This window comes from Apium graveolens, chromosome 2 (genome assembly GCF_009905375.1).
Source record: "Apium graveolens cultivar Ventura chromosome 2, ASM990537v1, whole genome shotgun sequence".
Taxonomy (NCBI): Eukaryota; Viridiplantae; Streptophyta; class Magnoliopsida; order Apiales; family Apiaceae; genus Apium; species Apium graveolens.
This window is the reverse complement of record NC_133648.1, coordinates 142,422,775-142,442,892: the sequence shown is the minus strand read 5'-3', so window position 1 is coordinate 142,442,892 and position 20,118 is coordinate 142,422,775. Positions and strand designations below refer to the sequence as shown.

General features: G+C 38.5%; 1 non-coding gene across 1 annotated transcript; it reads left to right on the top strand.

The window, feature by feature from the left end:
* Positions 1-18,777: 18,777 nt before the first annotated feature.
* On the top strand, positions 18,778-18,884 carry LOC141710221 (small nucleolar RNA R71). The gene has a single exon (XR_012570753.1). It is a non-coding gene; the product is annotated as a small nucleolar RNA R71 (small nucleolar RNA).
* Positions 18,885-20,118: the final 1,234 nt, after the last annotated feature.

Sequence of the window (20,118 nt, the reverse complement as noted above, 5' to 3'; positions counted from 1 at the left end):
AATTGGGGTTATTACACTGGTACTTCCGTGTCACTAGGAAGTGTGCCAGGTTGACGATTGAACACTGCATTGGCTATTTGACCGATTTGATTTTCCAAGGTCTTGATAGAAACCGCCTGACTCTTGCATAACAGCTTAAGTTCCTCAAAATCAGCACTAGTAGGTGCAGCTGCACTTCCCTGTTGAGGAAATGATTGCCTTTGAGCATACTGCTGTGGTTGCTGGAATCCAGGTGGATTAAACTGTTTACTCACACCTTGCTGATATGGTGGCTGAATATCATTCTGATTTCTGTTGTTAGGATGATAAGTAGCTGACACAGGCTGCTATTGTCGCTGATAATTATTCACATACTGAACAGATTCATTGACAAGGGAACACTGATCCGTAGCATGAGAACCTGCACAAAGCTCGTAGACCATAGCTATTTGATTAACTCCATATGTAGCTAGAGAATCAACCTTCATTGACAGCGCCTGGAGCTGCGCTGCAATAGCGGTGGCTGCATCGACTTCCAGAATACCTGCTACCTTCCCAGGCATCATCCTCTGAGTTGGGTTTTGATGCTCATTTGCAGCCATAGTCTCGATAAGATTATAAGCCTCAGTATAGCTTTTGGCCCATAAGGCGCCTCCAGCTGCTGCATCGAGCATGGGCCGAGATTGGGCCCCCAAACCATTATAGAAACCAGTGATCACCATCCAATCGGGCATTCCATGATGTGGACACTTTCTTAACACTTCCTTGTAGCGTTCCCAAGCTTCGCACATAGATTTTGTCGGTTACTGCGCAAACTGAGTAAGAGCACTCCTCATAGCAGCAGTCTTTGCCATCAGATAAAACTTCACCAGAAACTTTTGCGCAAGATCTTGCCACGTAGTGATGGACCCAGCTGGTTCAGAATGTAACCAGTCCTTAGCTTTTTCCCTCAGTGAGAATGGGAAAAGCCTCAGCTTGATAGCCTCATCAGTCACGCCATTATACTTGAAAGTGTTGCAGATCTCGACAAAATTCCTTATGTGCATGTGGGGTTTTCAGTCGCAGCTCCTCCAAAAGAAACAGAATTCTGCACCATCTGAATAGAGCCCGGCTTGATTTCAAAGGTGTTAGCTTGAATAGCCGGATGAAGAATGCTTGACTGAATGTCATCAATTTTAGGCCGAGAAAAGTCCATAAGAGCTGGATCAGCCTGAACAATACGATCACCCATGATTACTGGTTCTTTCTGCTCAGTTCCTGAATCCGAATTTTCAAAATCTATCTTCTCCGGAATATCAGGAACTTCGTCTGTCACCTCAGCTGTATCTAAAGTCCTCTTGCGAGTACGAGAACGAGTTTGCATAAACGCTCGCTTAAGTACCTGAAACACAACCAGAAACAATAAGTAACAACTACGTCCTAATCACTGAGTCCTAATGACCAATGATGGTAAGTACATAAACTAAACAAATACGCCGAGTCCCCGACAGCGGTGCCAAAAACTTGTTAGGGCGGAAACATGCGCTAAAAATACACGCAAGTATACGCGTTCGCAAGTAATATAGAATACTTTCTAGTTCGTTCCCACATAGACTCAGACTAATTATTGTTTAATTAAACTCACGCACCAACGTATGATTACTCCTCAATGTTAAAACACTAACACTTAGAATTGTTGACTAAATATTAACTACAATTAATTACTTAGTTTATCACTTAAATAACACTTCAATTAACAATATTAAAACACTCATGAGATCACAACTTCATTATTACTTCCTTCAATAGTAATTGTTATTACCTTAGCATGTGACAGTGATGATATTAATCGAATAACACGAAACTGATAAAAGCCAACTTTCATTGTACTCATACCATTCTACCAAGCATCCACAATTAAGATAGAAGTTGAATAGGCATCAATTATGTTGAGTTCCTATATGTCTACAAAAATTGACAACACAATGATTTAAGCACAAGTTATTCCTTTTGATTACACAGGGCGAATAAAACTGTTAGAGTTACTCACTAATCATGTACTTCATACATGAACCTATGCTAGCATGGCAAGTTCTAAATCTCAAGATCCACCGTCGCTTCACAAGAAATTAACACCCTATCTTATATGTTCGCGACGCACATAAGACGAATACGCACAACAAATACTAGATATCATACAATCATCACACACTAAAGTATTAAACAATTAACTAAAGAATTCCATAGTAAATCCGTTACGACCCCATGATCACGATTAGCCCATAATAGCACTTATCGTCATCATGGGTTCATATGAAATCATGATAAACAAACACAAGAAAATAATAACTAAACTAATTATATTAAATCAGAGTACGTCACAAGAGTAATTAAGTTCAAAGTAAGAAAACTAGCATCCAACGTTACAACGAAATAAGAATCACAAGAAAATATGCTTCCTCTTCGTTGCTGTGTGCTAAAACGGTCTTCTTCCTTATCTCCTTCGCTCCTTGCTTAATAGCACGATCCTCTTCGTGAAACGTCTTTAAATCTACTTATATAATAGTCCCATAAAACTCAGATTACATAGAAGTGGAAGCCAAACAGAAGTAGGAGTCTTAAAATAAATTATCTTTTTTCCCGACCCTACGCGGCCGCTCAGCATAGCTGAGCGGGCGCTCAGGACCCTACTGGAAAAATCCTGAGTTTGCTCCGTTTCTTCACCGCAATCTGCCCATTTCCTTCCTCTCGCAATGGTGAACACATGCCAAGGCTTATTCTTGATAATTACTCCTCCGAAATGCAACTAATACCCTGAAAAGCACAAACACTAGAAAAACGCATCAAATACACAAAATACTTGATTTCAAGGCACCAATTTAAGCCATTTCAAGATGTTCGAAGTGGTATAAAATGCGACTTAGCACTTGGTGATGTTGTTGACTATGGTACTGGTGAGTCTGCAGATTTCTTTGGAGATGATGGTGATGATAGTGAAGAGCTCATGGACATAGGGGGATAAGCAGGCCCTAGCTCCAGATCTGGCATGCCATCATGGGCATTCTCCAAGGAATGTGATATTCAACACTTCAAAACCACTCTCATCCATAAAATTCAGGAGACACATAATGCTCTTCAATTCACTACAAATTCTAGCACCAGGAAGCTCTTACAGGAACATCTCAACTCTCTACAATTATATCAGATTCAAGCTCTTCAACACAATCAGGATATCACTTCTATCAAAACTGAGATTGACCAAGTAAAGAAGGATGTCTCTGAAAGATTGGATGCTAAACTTCCAGATGCAACAATGCTTGACATTAAAAGACAGCTAAAGAAGAATTCTGATCTTGTCACTAAAGTGGATTCCCTGGTTGCAAGGCTAACTGCAAGTGGCTGCACAAACTTCTACCTCCACTCTACTTGATGATAATAAAAAGGGGGAGAAAGATTCAACAATCCAATTCAATCAAGTAGAGCCAACCAGTGAGGGGGAGTATGTGGTAAATGTTCAAATCAGTCAAGTAATTGTTCCAGAAATTACTCTGCCAAAGCCACCAGTATTGGATAACATTGATCTGATCCAAGTAGCAGCTGCTAAACTTGACTCAAAGACAAATCCAAAGATGCTTTATGTTGCAGCTGCTGAGAAGGAACTAGATGAAAAATGGAAGAAGATTGATGCAGATATTTAGAAGAAATTTGGTCAGCTACAGAAGCCAGACAAGACTTTTCATCACCATTCTCAAGCCAAACATATCTCAGTGCATGAAATGAGTTTGGGCAACTTGGAAAAAGGCCAAACTTCTTGCATCAAATCTCCAAAAGCAAATCTAATCTTGAAGCCTAAAAGGAACTACTCAAAGTTCTTAGACAAAAATCTTGTGGATCTTGTGTTTGAAACACCTAGCCAGATGAGAAGAAGTTGTTGGCTAGGTCAATTGCATTTTTCAAAGATCCAACTGATTCAGTACTTAAAAGATGGATTGCCAAAATCTACAGAAATGGTAAGGAAATCTGTGTGTGGCTGGACACCCTCAGTTTGTAGAAGCTAAGGAGGAAGAGAAGGAAAGAATTAGGCAAGAAAAGAAGCAGGCTGCCTATGATGCTAAGAAGCTCAACAAAAGAAGGAATAAGTTGCTATCTTGGCTAAACTTCAAGATGTGAAGACTACAACTTAGATTTCTGCATAATCATGTGTGATTACTGAACCTCAAGATCAGAAAATGCAAGATGCACCCCAATAGATAATAAAACCAACATACAAGCAAGGAATCAAAAGAAAATTGGACTTTAGTGATGAGGAAATGGAAGACTACATTCCCAAAAATTATACAACTTCAACTCAGACATCCAAGCCCTCAGTGGTATATGAAGAATTCAAGGTGGATCCAACTAAGAATTTTCATGGTGAGCCTATAATTCCGAAGGATGAGCCAATGGACTGGGATAGTTTGCCAATTCCTGAACTAAATTTACCTATCTTCTACAAGCCAAAGAAAACAAAGATAAGAGCAACCAAGAAAAGCAAGCCTGTAACTCTCAGAACCAAGACCTTAACCAAATCTAAATCTACAGTCAACAAGGAAGATCTTTTATATATCTGTAATATCAAACAGTTTTAAGATTTAAACCTCTACTTGGATGAACTGGAAGAAGTAAGAGGAATTGATGCTCACAGACATCTTTCTGAAAGATTGGTGTTTAAGTACAAGGCAGAGAAAGAAATCACATGGCCTCTTCACAGGATTCTAGAAGAAAGTTGCTCTGTACTAATAAATATCTACTCATCTTTCAAATAGAACTTTGGATTCAATGTGACTGCAAGGAGATTGGTTCTAAAGAAGATTGAAGAGCTAAAGAGTAATAAAATCAAAGATGCACTTTCAAAAACTCTATCAATTCCCTTCACAGGAAAGAGTGTGCATTTGAGGCCTTATTGGCTGATGGAATTCATTAATGATAAGGGATTTAGAAGATTCTTCAGACTGGATGATTAATTGAGTATCTTTAGCAATGAGACTCTATTGAAAATGCAAGAAATGTTGGATCTATCTGAAGCTGATGAACTTGAATTTCACAGACAACTCCATAATCAAATAGAGGAAAAAATGGGAAGCTTGGGAAGAAATCCAAAAAGTCAAGGAAATAGAATTATCTGCTCAGACTAGAGGAGAACCTTGATAATGATTGTGAGAACTCTTTGTACACTTTGCTTTGTTCAAATTTTCAATAAATTTTGCAGCACTTATCAGTTGTATCTACTACTTTTTAATCTATATTTTTAGGGTATTTTGTTATTATCAAGTTTCTCTTAATTTATGACTACAATTCCAGTAGACATAAATTGGGGGAGATTGTTAGGATTATGTTGTGAACTTGATGATAAGTTAAACAAAACACCTTAGTAGATTTAACTTAGTGGATTTTGTAGGACTCGACGGATGATCTAATATAGTCCCGATGGATGAACATTATAGTCCCGACGGATGACAAATTGACATCCATCGAGTGAGTAGCTTATGTAACAAATAAGAACTGTAGCACATTTCTGCAAACAACATATATTAGTCAAGTAGATTGCTTAGGGTTCTGTAAGTCATGTTGACTACTAGATTGATATGCAGAATATGTTGATTAATTGTAAATATGAGATATCTTATAATTCTGTATAAGTAAAATAGAGTCAAGTGGTAGATAGACTCCCAACAGATGATCTACAAGACTCCCGATGGATGATCAACATAGCTCCCGACGGATGACAAACATAGTCCCGACGGATGATCAAATTCAAATAGTTGTTGACAGTGACAACACAGTCACATGCGTTGGGTGTTTGCAAAAGGAATATGGCAGCTTGTTAAGCAGGATTTCGAGAATAAAGAAGCATTACTATTTCCATGCAATTGTGAAGATATTCAAAGATGCTGGAATAGAGTAGTGAAGCAGGATGGAGTTAGACTAGATATGTTTTGTTTTATTATCTTGTCTTATTATCATATAAACTTGGTGATATATAAATCAAGTCAAACAAGTAGAACAATTAACTAAGCTAGCTTATTTTCAGAGAAACATATGAAGCTGTATTCTGTGAGCATTTCTCTGTAGTTTAGTTGTTCAAACTTGTAAGCAGCTGTGAGCTATTCAAAGCTTTATAGAGTTCTCAATTTGATATATATATATTCTCTGGTGGATACTTTCAAATCCACCAGGAAGTTTTAAAAGTATACGCAGGAAGTTATAGATTGTAACATAATTTGAGAAAAAATTTATAACAAATTTTGGAACCTTTTGCATTGTTTAGGTTTGAAACTCAAAATTTCCAAGAACTATAAATACATCTCATATTACTCGTTCTATTTTAGTTCTTTTCGTAATTGAATGATTGTTTAACATCGATTGAAATATTTTTTTGCGATTGTGTGTATATGTATGTATGAAGGTGTATGTATATGCTTAGTGATGAGTAAAATTGTAGTTTCGTTTATTAAAATTTGTGTGTACAGTTAAACCTCTTTAAAGTAGTAGGGTTGGGACCGAGAAAAAATATTACTTTAGCGAGTTTATTACTTTATCGGGACTGTGTCCATTACGTTGGAACCGGAAAAATATTATTTTAACAAGGTTATTACTTTAACGAGGTTATTACTTTAACGATTATTACTTAATCATGGTTAAACTATATATATATATATTGATTTGGAAATTAGGGTTTTGAGAATGGGTATTTGGAAATTGTTTTTTTTGGAGTTGATTGAGTAATTTTATTTGTTGTAAATTGATATTTGAATGATGAGATAATAGTATTGCCATTGTCATGAATTAATAAATTGTCATGATATTTTTTGGCGTTATTCATAAAAATTAGAAATAATGATGTGTTTAGATTGGTAATGGTATATTATTGTCATGAATTATTGTTGATGAATTTTTGTTTACAATTCTTTCAGGGATGGATAATTTTGACGATGTTGGGAATATGCTGCTTGGGCCGAATCGCCAAAACATAATTTGGGATAATCGGTATTATGTTAGTAAGGATGTTTGGGACGGTGACGGGAGAGAAGATTATGAGAGCTATTGTGGTAATAATTTATTGCGGGATTGAAAGTTAAGAAGATCGCAGAGGGAGTTGTTACACATGCTCGAGTCTGGGATATTTGCAAACCACCATGTTGTGTTGGCCACTGATACTAAGTTGATATTCATTTTTTTAAAGAGTTGGAGACCGGATACCAACACTTTCTTTATGAAACATGAGATATGACTATTACATTGGAGGATGTGGGCTTCATTTTAGAGTTTCCTGTTCAGGGGGAGGCATTGAGATGTGGGTTTATAAAGAACAAGGCTAAGTATTTTATTAATAATTGGTTTGATCCTTTAACTAATGCGGATGTGGAGGATGCTTTGTATCAGAAAAATAACAAGATATCTTGATTGTTTGATAGATATGATAGAGAGAAGACCAAGAAGAATAATATTTTGGCTACAGTTATACATATGAAGGCATATTTGCTATTAGTGATGGGTGTTATCCTCTTTCCTATGATTAATAGGGCTTTGTTTCATGTTCGTTACATCCTCCCTCTACCTAATATACGGGATATTCCTTACACAGAGCATTGGATAATGCTGCGAAGAAGGGTAGTAAAGGCATTGTTGCTTGTGTGTGGGTATTACATGTTTGGTCTTACGAGAGATTATCCGGTTGCTAAGGGATAGGCCTATTCTACTCATCGGGTTGTTTTAAAGAAGCGCGGGAAAGGAGGTCCTTTACAGAGTTTTTTATAGTGGTGAGTTTGATGGTTTTGCTGGTGATGAGGTGGTTTGGAATCCATATGCTAGATTCGAGGAGGTTATGAACTGGGAGATGATACATGCACAGGCAGCTGGGTGTGGTCGAGTGTCCCTCGTATGCTATAATGTGGTTGAGTGGCGGCATCCGGATAGGGTGAGCCAACAATTTGGTGCTAGTCTCCAGATTCCGCGTGAGCTAGTGAATACAGTCGGTTATAGGGGGACTAAGGAGGCCACTTTTGCAGGAGAGGATTGGTTGGTTCGGTGGTTTATTGATATTGGCAGATGGGCCATATTCTGTTCAGATTTAGATGGGCTTGTTTATGCAATGACTGGCATTGCTTCTGAGGCTTATTACATGGTGTGGTATGCGAATGTATCTTGTATCCGAATAGGGAAGCCAGATCCACACTCTCAGCCAAAGTATAAGACCATAGAGTTGTATTATAGCCTCGAGGGATATGAAGTTGTAAGTGTCCTACAATCTTTCATATTTCACATTATACATATGACACGATTTAACATTACACATATGACATGACACATTATCATTATTTATCGTTCACTTCACATATATTATTCATATGGAATTAATTTTGAAGCGTATATTTTTCTTTGTAGACGGTTGTTGGGCTTAATATGTAAAATCAATTCGATTCTGGAGTTCCTGCAAGGTTTGTGGAGGAGTTTGGGAAAATTTATGGTACCTTTCTTACACCTTTCAGAAGGTTGATGAAGAAGATTAAAAGACCACCTTATAGACCTCCCACATTTGAGAATATCAAATCGGATTCCATTTACGACATTGACATTGTAGCTATTCCTGATCAGGATGTCATTGACATGACACAACCACCCCGGCATGTGTCTCATCCTCCCCAGACTACTACATCATCTAGTAGACCTGCGAAACTTGCATCTCGCAGGATGAAAGAAGAAAAGTGGACTATCACGAAAAGTTTGAGCATGACAAAGAAGAATTAGATCTATGAGGATTGGGGATGGGGTATTGGGAATGAGCCGAAGATCCCGGGTGGTCTTACAGTTCAGGGCTATCATATACATGCGCCTGCGATGTAGAGCCTAGATCCAGGAAGATGGGTTGATGATAGGATCTTATACATCTATATGGTATTTTTCCTTACTCGTGCATCTTAGTTTATAAGTAAAGCATAAATTTAACATGTTGCTTAAAAGGGTCATCTTATGATTTTTTCCAATGTCTAAAACGTAAGGCAACACACCTTCTACTCTATTAGCATGCACTATCCACCTGCGGAGTATGAAATCATCATGACTTTTCGAAATTCATTTTTTAGTGAAAACTGCCAATAGGTGTCTACAAGGTAGCGCCGAATGTTCAAACATTTTACACATACACATTCTCGTGAAACCTACCTTGTCAAATGCAACGAAATAAACTTTTCTTCTCGTAGGCTCGGACATGGCCTATAACAACCATAATATGTATAGACATACCTTTCTCTATCCCCATCTTCACAAGCTTTTCGGTCTTTTTGAACAAAGTATTTTGAAGCCTTAACCAGTTCATCTTAAAATCTTCTAAACATAACCTTGGTGTAAAGATAAGAATCATGATACTCCAATGTGGTATGCATTTTAATGGAACAGTTAGACCAATAGTGACATAATCTTCTTCCTTCCCCCTCACGAATTTCCTTCCCAATTCGTTTTAGGAATTTTCAATGAATTCCTTCAACCTCATCGCCGAAACTACATAATTATCAAAGAAATAATTCACCTCTTCACTCCTCGATGTACTATTCTGAAACACAAAAAATATGTTCCTAGTATATGCAGTTATTTTATTTTCTCTGTAACTCATATAACCCTTGTAACCTCTTCACTCTTCCTAGTATACGTACTATTCTGAAATAATTCACCTCTTCACTCCTCGATGTATTATTCTGAAATAATTTTTATGTGATTTTATATGATTTTTGGTGAATTATCTGATGATTGGTGATATTATGTGAATGTTCATATGTGGTAAAGTCTAGGTATGTTAATTTTATTATGTCTAGAATAAAATATAGATAATTAAGGTATTTTTCTGGTAATTTTTGGAATATTATATGATTTTATATTGATTTATGAATTTATTAACTATTTTCTGAATGATTACAAAATTATTTTATAAAGTCGGGAATCGTCCAACCTCAACCGTTTTTACGTTTTAATAACCCGGAACTCTTCCGAAAACTCCTTCATAACCTAATCTGGTAATTTCAGACATTTTTCATGTTTTGACTTTTTCGATCCGGATTACGGTTTGACCCGTGCGCGACCCGGTGCAATATTTTCGATACGCTAACCTTTTTGATAACATCATCTTCATACAAATTGTTTTATAACAGCCCGGTTTTGATAATTATCTGAAATAGGATAATACTTATCCAAAACAGGATAGTGCTTATCCAAAATGGGATAGTGTTTATCCAAAACAGGATAGTGTTTATCCAAAAAGGATAATGTTTATCCAAAATGATTTATCGATCCAATATGATCCAGAACGTACTAATATTCTATAAATATAAATAGCCTTTTCTTATTTCATTTTCACGCGTAAAATCATAATCAGACAGTACAAATGTTAGTCGCTAAACACGCACTAATAATACACGCAAGTATACGAGTTCGCAAGTAGTATAAGATATAAATCAGATTCGATCCCACAGAGACTGTATTGGTTAACTAGTCAACTCATGCACTTAAGCAACAATGTATGGTTATTATTCAATGCTAAAACGATAACAAAGTGAGGTTGTTTATAACTAAGAATTAAACTAATTATTAAAATTATGAGAATAAGATAGAATGAGTTAATATATATGACAAACATGGGATTCTAACTTCATTAAGTACTTCATTCAATAGCCTTATTGTTCTTAACCTTAGCATGCAATGGTGATGACACTAATCAGACAACACGAAACTGATAAACGCCAACTTTCGTTGCACGAGTACCATTCTACCAGACATCCACAAAAGAGATAGAAGCTGAATAGGCACCAATTATATTGAGACCCTATATGTCTATAGAATTTGATAACATAACGGTTTAAGCACAAGTTATTTATCTTGATTACATAGGGCAAGTAAGATGGTTTAAATTACCTACAAATCATGCATAACAATTAACAATACATGAACCTATGCTAGCATGGCAAGTTCTAAATCCTTAAATTCACTTTCATTTCATTAAGAATTAACATGCTATCTTATAAATTCGCGACGCTCACAAGACGAATACGAACAACCAATACTAGGATATCATACAATCACCACACACTAAAGCATCTAAACAAATTAGCTAAATAAATCCATAAATAAATCCGCTAGAACCCCACGATAACGATTAGCCCATAATTGAATTCATCTCCAACGTGGGTTCCAAAGAAAACATGATATAGCAAATGTAGTCTTTATACGAATAAATAAACCAAAGTACAAATAAGAGTAAAGGTTCAGAAAAACAAGAAACAAGCAACCAAATTATAACTCAAAACAAAGATACACAAGAATAAACTAGATCGTCTCTGCCTTCCTTGAATTGTGCCCAAAAGGTCTCTTGTCGTCTTCTCCTTAGTTGATGTCTCTGAAAAATGACCTAAGTTATGTTTATATAGCAGTCCATGCATCCCAGGAGTCCAACAAATCGAATTATAATTGAATCAGGATTTTAATATCCCGACCCAGCGCGGCCGCGCGCTTCACGCGGCAGCGCGGCCGGACCTGCCTTCTGCCAAAAATTCTTTTTTTCTTCTTCTTCTTTATTCCTTGTAGCTTCGAGCCAGGATTTCAAGCTTTTATTCCAACACATCCTAAACACCATATTAGCATCAAAATGATGCTAATTCACCTGATTCACGAAGTAAAGCCTGAAATACAAAAACACCTGAAAACACATTAAAACACAAATAAATTGAGTACAAATACACCAACTCAAAGCTTATTGGAGCATAAATAAATGTCATAAATGCCATTTAACACACCCCTAAACTTGAATCGATGCTTGTCCTCAAGCATAAACAGACTCAAAGAACAAGAAATAAAAATGCATGAATACAACTAACATGAATGCATCGATCCCCAAAGAATAACTAAACCAATCAACCAGCAACACCTCAGCAAATGCAATTATTCGCATAAAGAACCACCAAATATCACAAATCAATCTACACACCAAAGACGTGCGTGTGTGCAAATGCTTACAGATATACTATTGCAACTAGATCGACAATCATAATCCACTACTTATCGAAACAATCACAAGTTTATAAATAGAATAAAAGCTAGACTCAAAATAACTTATAACACTTCAATTCTTATATCGGAGTTATCATGGATTCATGCTTTTATTCACAAAAAAACAACAAAAATATGCGTATTTGATCATGCAATGAGTGAGGTCCACAAAAGACTTATACAATAGCACCCATGTAGCGAGCGTTAGGTTAGCGGATCCCAGACTACAGAAGCCTTAGGTCACTAGTCACAAAGTCCCCTAAGAACTTAATAACTCGAGTACTAAAGAGCTCACTCGTGATCAGTTATACATAACACTTATTTTTTTCTTTTGTTTTCTCTTACATATTTTTTTTTCTTTTTTTTCAACAATTTCTGAATGAGTGCATTTCGCTCCATCTCATTCAACCCTAGACTACTCATAAGAATATGAGCCAGCTACTAGCCATTTGACACATATCCAAACAATTAGCAATGAAATCCAATTTCTCCCATTTTTAAATACCCATGTCTTTTATTATTAAGAGAATATCCTAGATTCTAAATATAAACAAGCGATTAAACATCGACTATCAAAAAAATCATGACTATGATCTAGCACTGTAGCAACCTATAAGAGTTAGTGAAATACAAGTGTCTCTAGCATGCAAATCAATCCACTAAGACTCAACATCACTAAATACGACATCACTACATTAGCATCAATATCACCAATTAATCGGAAAAATATATGCAACTATCATGAACATGCAAACTATATGAGACTCACACAAACTATATTCCTTCAACTACTACCTCCAAACTTAAAATATTCACTATCCTCATTGAAGGTAATAGTAAGGAATCAGGCATACCTACTGTGAATCAGAATCCTCACCCTCAACGGGTGGAGTGTTAGGCGTGTCCGGAGGTGGACACATAGAATCCTCACCAAAAACTGGCCACTGAATATCCACTCTAGTGGCTCTAAATACAGTCCCAAGTGCCTGGGTGAGATCGCGTGCAAAATGACAATGGATGTTGTGCATCACATCCATCCTCCGTGCTAGACGCCTATACTGCATCGAACTCAAACCAGCTCCCATGTCTGCTCTTGTTGCCTCCTCCTGATGCTGCTGTTGTGATGGACCGGCCTCCTCTCCATATTGAGCTCTCCAAGCAGCTCGACAGGCATGCTGAGAACCTTCCGCTGTAGCTGCCTCCATAGGCACACCACCTAACAGATGAGCATAAGAGTAACCAAGGCCCTTACGATCGGGCTTCCCTCCATACCACTCAACCATGCTGTGCAGTGTAGAACTGTGAATAGGAGCACTGGGAATCTGAAGTTGCTCATGTGCGGGCCAATGAACACCAACTGCCACGCACAACTTCGTCACAATGGACGCATAAGGAATATCCCCAGTAGTACCTCCCCTAAAAAACCTCAGGATCCCCTAATATATCACCATCCCCAAATCAATGTAATCACCCTGTAGAATACCCAAAGCAGACGAGCACGCTCCACCGTAATCTCATGCACATGCGAGGATGGCATGATGTTAGCATAAATAAACGAGTTCCAATCCCGTGCATACCTGTCCATGCATGAAGCGGGGAACGTGGAGTAATCAGTATTGCCCCTCTTAAACTTCCAATGAGTCTCATGCACACAGAGAGTAGCAACAATGAGATCCAAATCGAAGTCCTCAGGAGTCTTATCATTCCAAGTGTCCTGACCCAGCTTCCTTGAGGGTTGCTCAATCACTGTCCTAATAGCCTCAGCACTGTACTCAACAGTCATCCCTCTCACCTTCATGAAACCATTCTTCTCCACCTTAGCATTGACGTAGAACTCCCGCACAATACTCGTGGGAACAGTAGGGGAGCCTCATAAAAAGGAACCCAGCCCATCTCCAAAATCATCTCCAACAGCTTACCATCATTCCCTGATGGCAATAATCCTCTCTCCTTAGCAATAGGCTTCGAGAGAAGCCTCGTGTAATCCTCTTCAGCCTTAGAAGTAGAGAACCTGGGCCTCACACCACTCGCAGTAGAAGAATCGATGGCGCTGCTTCGAACTTGAGTTCTCTGTCTTTTGGGTGCCATCGGGATTGAAAAAGAAAGAATAAAAGCTTAAGTGTTTAGAGAGAATTTGTGTGTGAGAGTTTGTGAATTGGTGGAGAAGTTGTATGCAAGTGTATGTATTTATAGGTGGAGGGGTGTGAATTTGATAAGGAATAGAAGTGGGAATTGATTATGGGAATCATGGGAATAATGGAATTGATTATGAGAGGGAATTATGGGATGTGGAAGAGTAAAAATCGGGTTAGAATTGATTTTGGAATTAAAATCCCGATTATCTCTAACAAACTGCTATTTTTATTTTTTTTCAGAATAGGGACTCGGCGCAGGCGTGCGCTAGGACAACGCGGGCGCGCTTGGGTTCTCGAAAAATGGCACGGTCGCGCACTAGGACAGCGCGGGCACGCTCACTTACTGGAAAAACGGCGCGGCCGCGGGCTTGATCAGCGCGGGCGCGCCCAGCTTCTGTACTTGGCCCTGAATTTTTTCCTTTTTCTGATTTTTTTATGTTTTTCTCCTTTCTACTTGCTTCCTCTACCTAATAATATACAACATACTTGGGTTGCCTCTCAAGAAGCGCTTCTTTTATGTCGATAGTTCGATATAGAATCTCGAGATCAAGTGGACAATAAAACGGCATTAACCACCTTATGGTTTTCCGTATCACCATAATAACGCTTCAACCTTTGACCATTTACCTTGAATGCTTGGCCCGGATGATTCTCAAAAATTTCCACCGCTCCATGTGGAAACACAGTTTTCATTATGAAGGGCCCTGAACATCTTGACTTCAATTTTCTAGGAAAAAGACGGAGACGAGAGTTGAATAAAAGAACTTGTTGCCCTGACACAAATTTCTTGAGCACTAGACTCCGATCGTGCCACCTCTTGACTTTCTCCTTATACATCTTATTGTTCTCATAAGCTTGAAGTCGAAACTCGTCAAGTTCATTCAATTGAAGCATCCTCTTCTTTCCAGCCGCATCCAAATCCATATTTAATTTCTTCAAAGCCCAGTAAGCTTTATGCTCGAGCTCCACAGGCAAATGACACCCCTTACCATAAACCAACTAAACAGCGACATTCCCAATGAAGTCTTATATGTTGTTCTATATGCCCGAACAGCTTCATCAAGCTTCAAAGACCAATCCTTCCTTGATGGACATACCACTTTCTCCAAAATGCGCTTGATCTCCCTATTAGATACCTCAGCTTGACCATTTGTCAGAGGATGATAAGCCGTAGTGATGCGATGATTCACATTATACCTTTTCATCATGGCAGTGAACTTACGGTTGCAAAAATGCGACCCCTCATCACTGATTATGACTCTTGGAGTTCCAAACCTCGTGAATATCTGCTTTTGAAGAAAATTAAGCACGACTTTCGCATCGTTGTTCAAATTCTTGGAGCAAAAGAACCCATCTAATCAATCTAGGCTTCGAGTCCTTCTTCGAGATGAGATATCGAATTGCAGCGTGATTAGTGAAAACTGTCACCTTAGTCCAAGGTAGATAAGATCAAAATTTCTCAAAACCGTAGACAATAGCCAAAAGTTCTTTCTCCATAGTAGTATAATTCAGTTGAGCACCTTTGAGGGTCTTACTAGCATAATAGACCAAGTGAAATATGTTTTTCTTCCTCTGCCCAACCAACTACATAATTACTTGCATCACACATCATCTCAAAAGGCTCATTTCAATCAGGTGTAGTTATGACGGGTTCCGTGATTAAACTCTTCTTCAATGTCTCAAAAGCTGCAAGGCACTCATCATCAAATTTAAAAGGAACATCTTTCTCTAACATACTGCACTAAGGCTTTGAAATTTTTGAGAAGTCCTTGATGAAATGCCTGTAGAAACCCGCATGACAAAAAAACTACGAATTCCCTTAACATAAATAGGTGGAGGAAGATTTTCAATGACCCCCACCTTGGCCTTGTCCATCTCTAGACCTTTATTAGAAACCTTGTGCCCGAGAATTATGCCTTGACGCACCATAAAGTGACATTTCTCCCAATTGAGAACCAGATTGGTCTCAATGCACCTCTTGAGAACGTATCCCAGATTCTACAAGCATTCATCAAAAGAATCGCCAAAGACCGAGAAGTCGTCCATGAACACCTCCACATTCTGGCCAATCATATCAAAAAAATGGCCATCATACATCTCTGAAATATGGCTGGTGCACCACATAGACCAAAAGAAACTCGTTTGAAGGCAAAAGTACCAAATGGACATGTGAAGGTAGTTTTCTCCTGATCTTCTGGAGCGATACAAATCTAATTGTAACCCGAATAGCCATCCAGAAGACAATAATACTCATGACCAGCTAACCTATCAAGCATCTGATCAATAAAGGGTAATGGAAAGTGGTCCTTCCTAGTGGCTTTGTTTAGCTTCCTATTGTCCTTGCAGACTCTCCACCCCGTGACTGTCCGTGTAGGAATAAGCTCATTCTTCTCATTTGCTACCACAGTAATTCCACCTTTCTTTGGGACACATTGAACGTGGCGGGCTTACCCATGAACTGTCCGAGATAGGATAGATGATCCCTACATCTAGCCACTTTAGAATTTCCTTCTTCACTACTTCCTTCATGATTGTATTAAGTCTTTTTTGCTGCTCGACAGTAGGCTTGCTACCTTCTTCTAGCAGAATTTTATGCATACAGTAAGAAGGGTTGATCCCCTTAATATTCTCTATAGTCCATCAAATTGCCGATTTGAACTCTCTCAGAATTCTCAAAAGCTTTTCCTCATCACTACCTAAAAGGTCAGATGCAATAATAACAAGCAGAGTAGATGCATCACCTAAAAAAACATACCTCAAATTTTCAGGTAAAGGCTTAAGCTCAAGAGTAGGAGCTTCCTCAATAGAAGGCTTGAGGCATTTAGAAGATTTGTTCAATTCTTCCATTTCAAGAGATTCAAAAGGCATATCGATCTTCCTCTTCCAGGGAGAAGCATTCAAATATTGCAATTGCTCATCACCTTCATCATCTTCACTGTCTGAATTTCCTAATAAGGCTTTTTCTAAGGCGTCAGACCTTAGCATTTGATCAAGTTCTGATGTGACCACCGAATCGACCAACTCGACTTTTAAGCACTCCTCATTATCAGTAGGAAATTTCATAGCATTGAACACATTGAAAGTCACATCCTGATCCAACACTCACATTGTAAGCTCACCCTTCTACAAATCAATCAAGGTTCAGCCAGTTGCCAAGAAAGGCATTCCCAAGATTATGGGAATCTTCTTATCCTCCTTTAAATCAAGAATAACAAAATCAGCAGGGAAGATGAGTTTATCGAACTTGACCAAGACATCCTCCACAATACCTCGCGGATATGTAATAGAACGGTTGGCCAACTGCAAAGTCATATACGTCGGTTTAGGATCAGGTAGATCCAACTGCTTGAATATTGATAAAGGCATCAGATTGATGCTAGCTCCCAAGTCACATAAGTATCTGTCAAAAGACACTTTTCCAATAGTACATAGAATAGTAAAGCTTCTTGGATCTTTAAGCTTCGGAGGCAACTTCTGTTGTAACACAACACTGCATTCCTCCGTGAGAGCGATAATCTCTAAATCATCTAGCTTCACTTTTCGAGAGAGAATACCTTTCATAAACTTTGCATAACTAGGCATCTGCTCGAGAGCCTCAGCGAAAGGTATGTTGATATGAAGTTTCTTGAACACCTCCAGAAACTTCTCAAATTGCTTGTCCAACTTTTTCTTCTGCAGCCGCTTAGGAAAAGGTGGTGGAGGATAGAGCTGTTTCTCCCCTATATTACCCTCAGGCAGAGTGTGCTCAACAGTAGTCTTCCCTGATTCCACTTCTTTATCCTGCTACTTTGCTTCTTTCTCAGCCCTAGCTTCTTCAGTCAACTCTTGAGTTTGTTCGGGATTCACAACCTTCCCAGACCCTCAAAGTGATTGCCTTTACCTACTCCTTAGCTTCCCTCTTTCCTGGCACTTTAGTGTCACTAGGAAATGTACCAGGTTGACGATTTAGCAAGGCGTTGGAAATTTGCCTAATTTGATTTTCCAAGGTCTTGATCGAAACAACTTGACTCTTGCACATGAGCTTCATCTCCTCTAATTCAGATTTTTCAGTAGCTTGTTGCAGCTGGAGTTGTTGTTTTGGTGCATACTGCGGTTGCTGAAAACCAAGGGGGTTGTACTGCTTAGCTGGATATTGCCGATAAGGCTGTTGAACCGCATTCTGAGCGTTATTCCAACTGAAATTAGGATGATTACGGTTGTTAGGATGATAGGTGGCTGGCACAGGTTGCTGCATCGCTGGAAGTTGCTCACAAACTGAGCTGATTCACTAGAAATTGAGCACTGATCAGTCTCATGGGCACCAACACAAAGCTCACATACACTAGTGATTTGATTAACTCCATAATTAGCTAAAGTGTCCACCTTCATTGTCGAAGCCTTAAGTTGGGCAGCTATAGCAGTTGATGCGTCCAACTCCAGAATTCCTGCTACTTTTCCCTGAGTCAGTCTCTGGGAAGGATTCTGGTACTCATTAGCTGCCATCAGTTCAATAAGTTCATAAGCTTCATCGTAGCTCTTAGCCCACAAGGCTCCTCCTGATGCTGCATTAAGCATGGGTCTAGAATTAGCACCCAATCTATTGTAGAAACAGTTGATAATCATCCAATCAGGCATGCCATGGTATGGGCACTTCCTTAGCATCTCCTTATATCGATCCCAAGCCTCACACAGAGATTCTCCAGTTTGTTGAGCAAACTGAGTAAGAGCATTCCTGATTGCGGCAGTCTTCGCCATGGGGAAGAATTTAGTGAAAAACTTTTGAGCGAGATCTTCCCAAGTGGTGATAGATCCTGCTGGTAGAGAGTGTAACCAACACTTAGCTTTGTCCCTTAGAGAGAATGGGAAGAGTCGTAGCTTGATAGCATCTTCAGTCACATCATTGAACTTGAAAGTGTCACAGATCTTGATGAAATCCCTGATGTGCATGTTGGGGTCTTCGGTAGGAGAACCCCCAAACTGAACTGAGTTCTTTATTATCTGGATCGTGCTTGACTTGATCTCAAAAGTGTTAGCCCTGATGGCTGGTCTAATGATGCTAGATTGAATGTCATTAATCTTAGGCTTAGAATAGTCCATCAAAGCCTTCGAGTTTTCTGTGTGATCACCCGTAGCTACTACAATTTGCTCTTCAACTTTCTCTTCTTCTTCTACCTTCTTTTCTTCCTCAAAACCTTCCCTACGAACTACCACAAGTTCTTCCTTGGCTTTATCCAGTATTCTCTTACGAGTACGCGAACGCGTATGCATACACCCTCGCTAGATCACCTGAAATAAAACAAGGAAACAAGTAAGTAACAATGTCCGAGTCAATACACTTTAACGACCACTAATGGAAAGCACATAAACTAATAATTAACACTGCAGTCCCCGGCAGCGGCACCATGTTAGTCGCTAAACAAGTGCTAATATTACACGCAAGTATACGAGTTCGCAAGTAGTATAAGATATAAATCAGATTTGATCCCACAGAGGCTGTATTGGTTAACTAGTCAACTCATGCACTTAAGCAACAATGTATGGTTATTATTCAATGCTAAGACGATAACAAAGTGAGGTTATTTAACTAAGAATTAAACTAATTATTAAAATTACGAGAATAAGATAGAATGAGTTAATATTTATGACAAACATGAGATTCTAACTTCATAAAGTACTTCATTCAATAGCCTTATTGTTCTTAACCTCAGCATGCAACGGTGATGACACTAATCAGACAACACGAAACTGATAAACGCCAACTTTCATTGCACGAGTACCATTCTACCAGACATCCATAAAAGAGATAGAAGCTGAATCGACACCAATTATATTGAGACCCTATATGTCTATAGAATTTGACAACATAGTGGTTTAAGCATAAATTATCTATCTTGATTACATAGGGCAAGTAAGATGGTTAAAATTACCTACAAATCATACATAGCAATACATGAACCTATGCTAGCATGGCAAG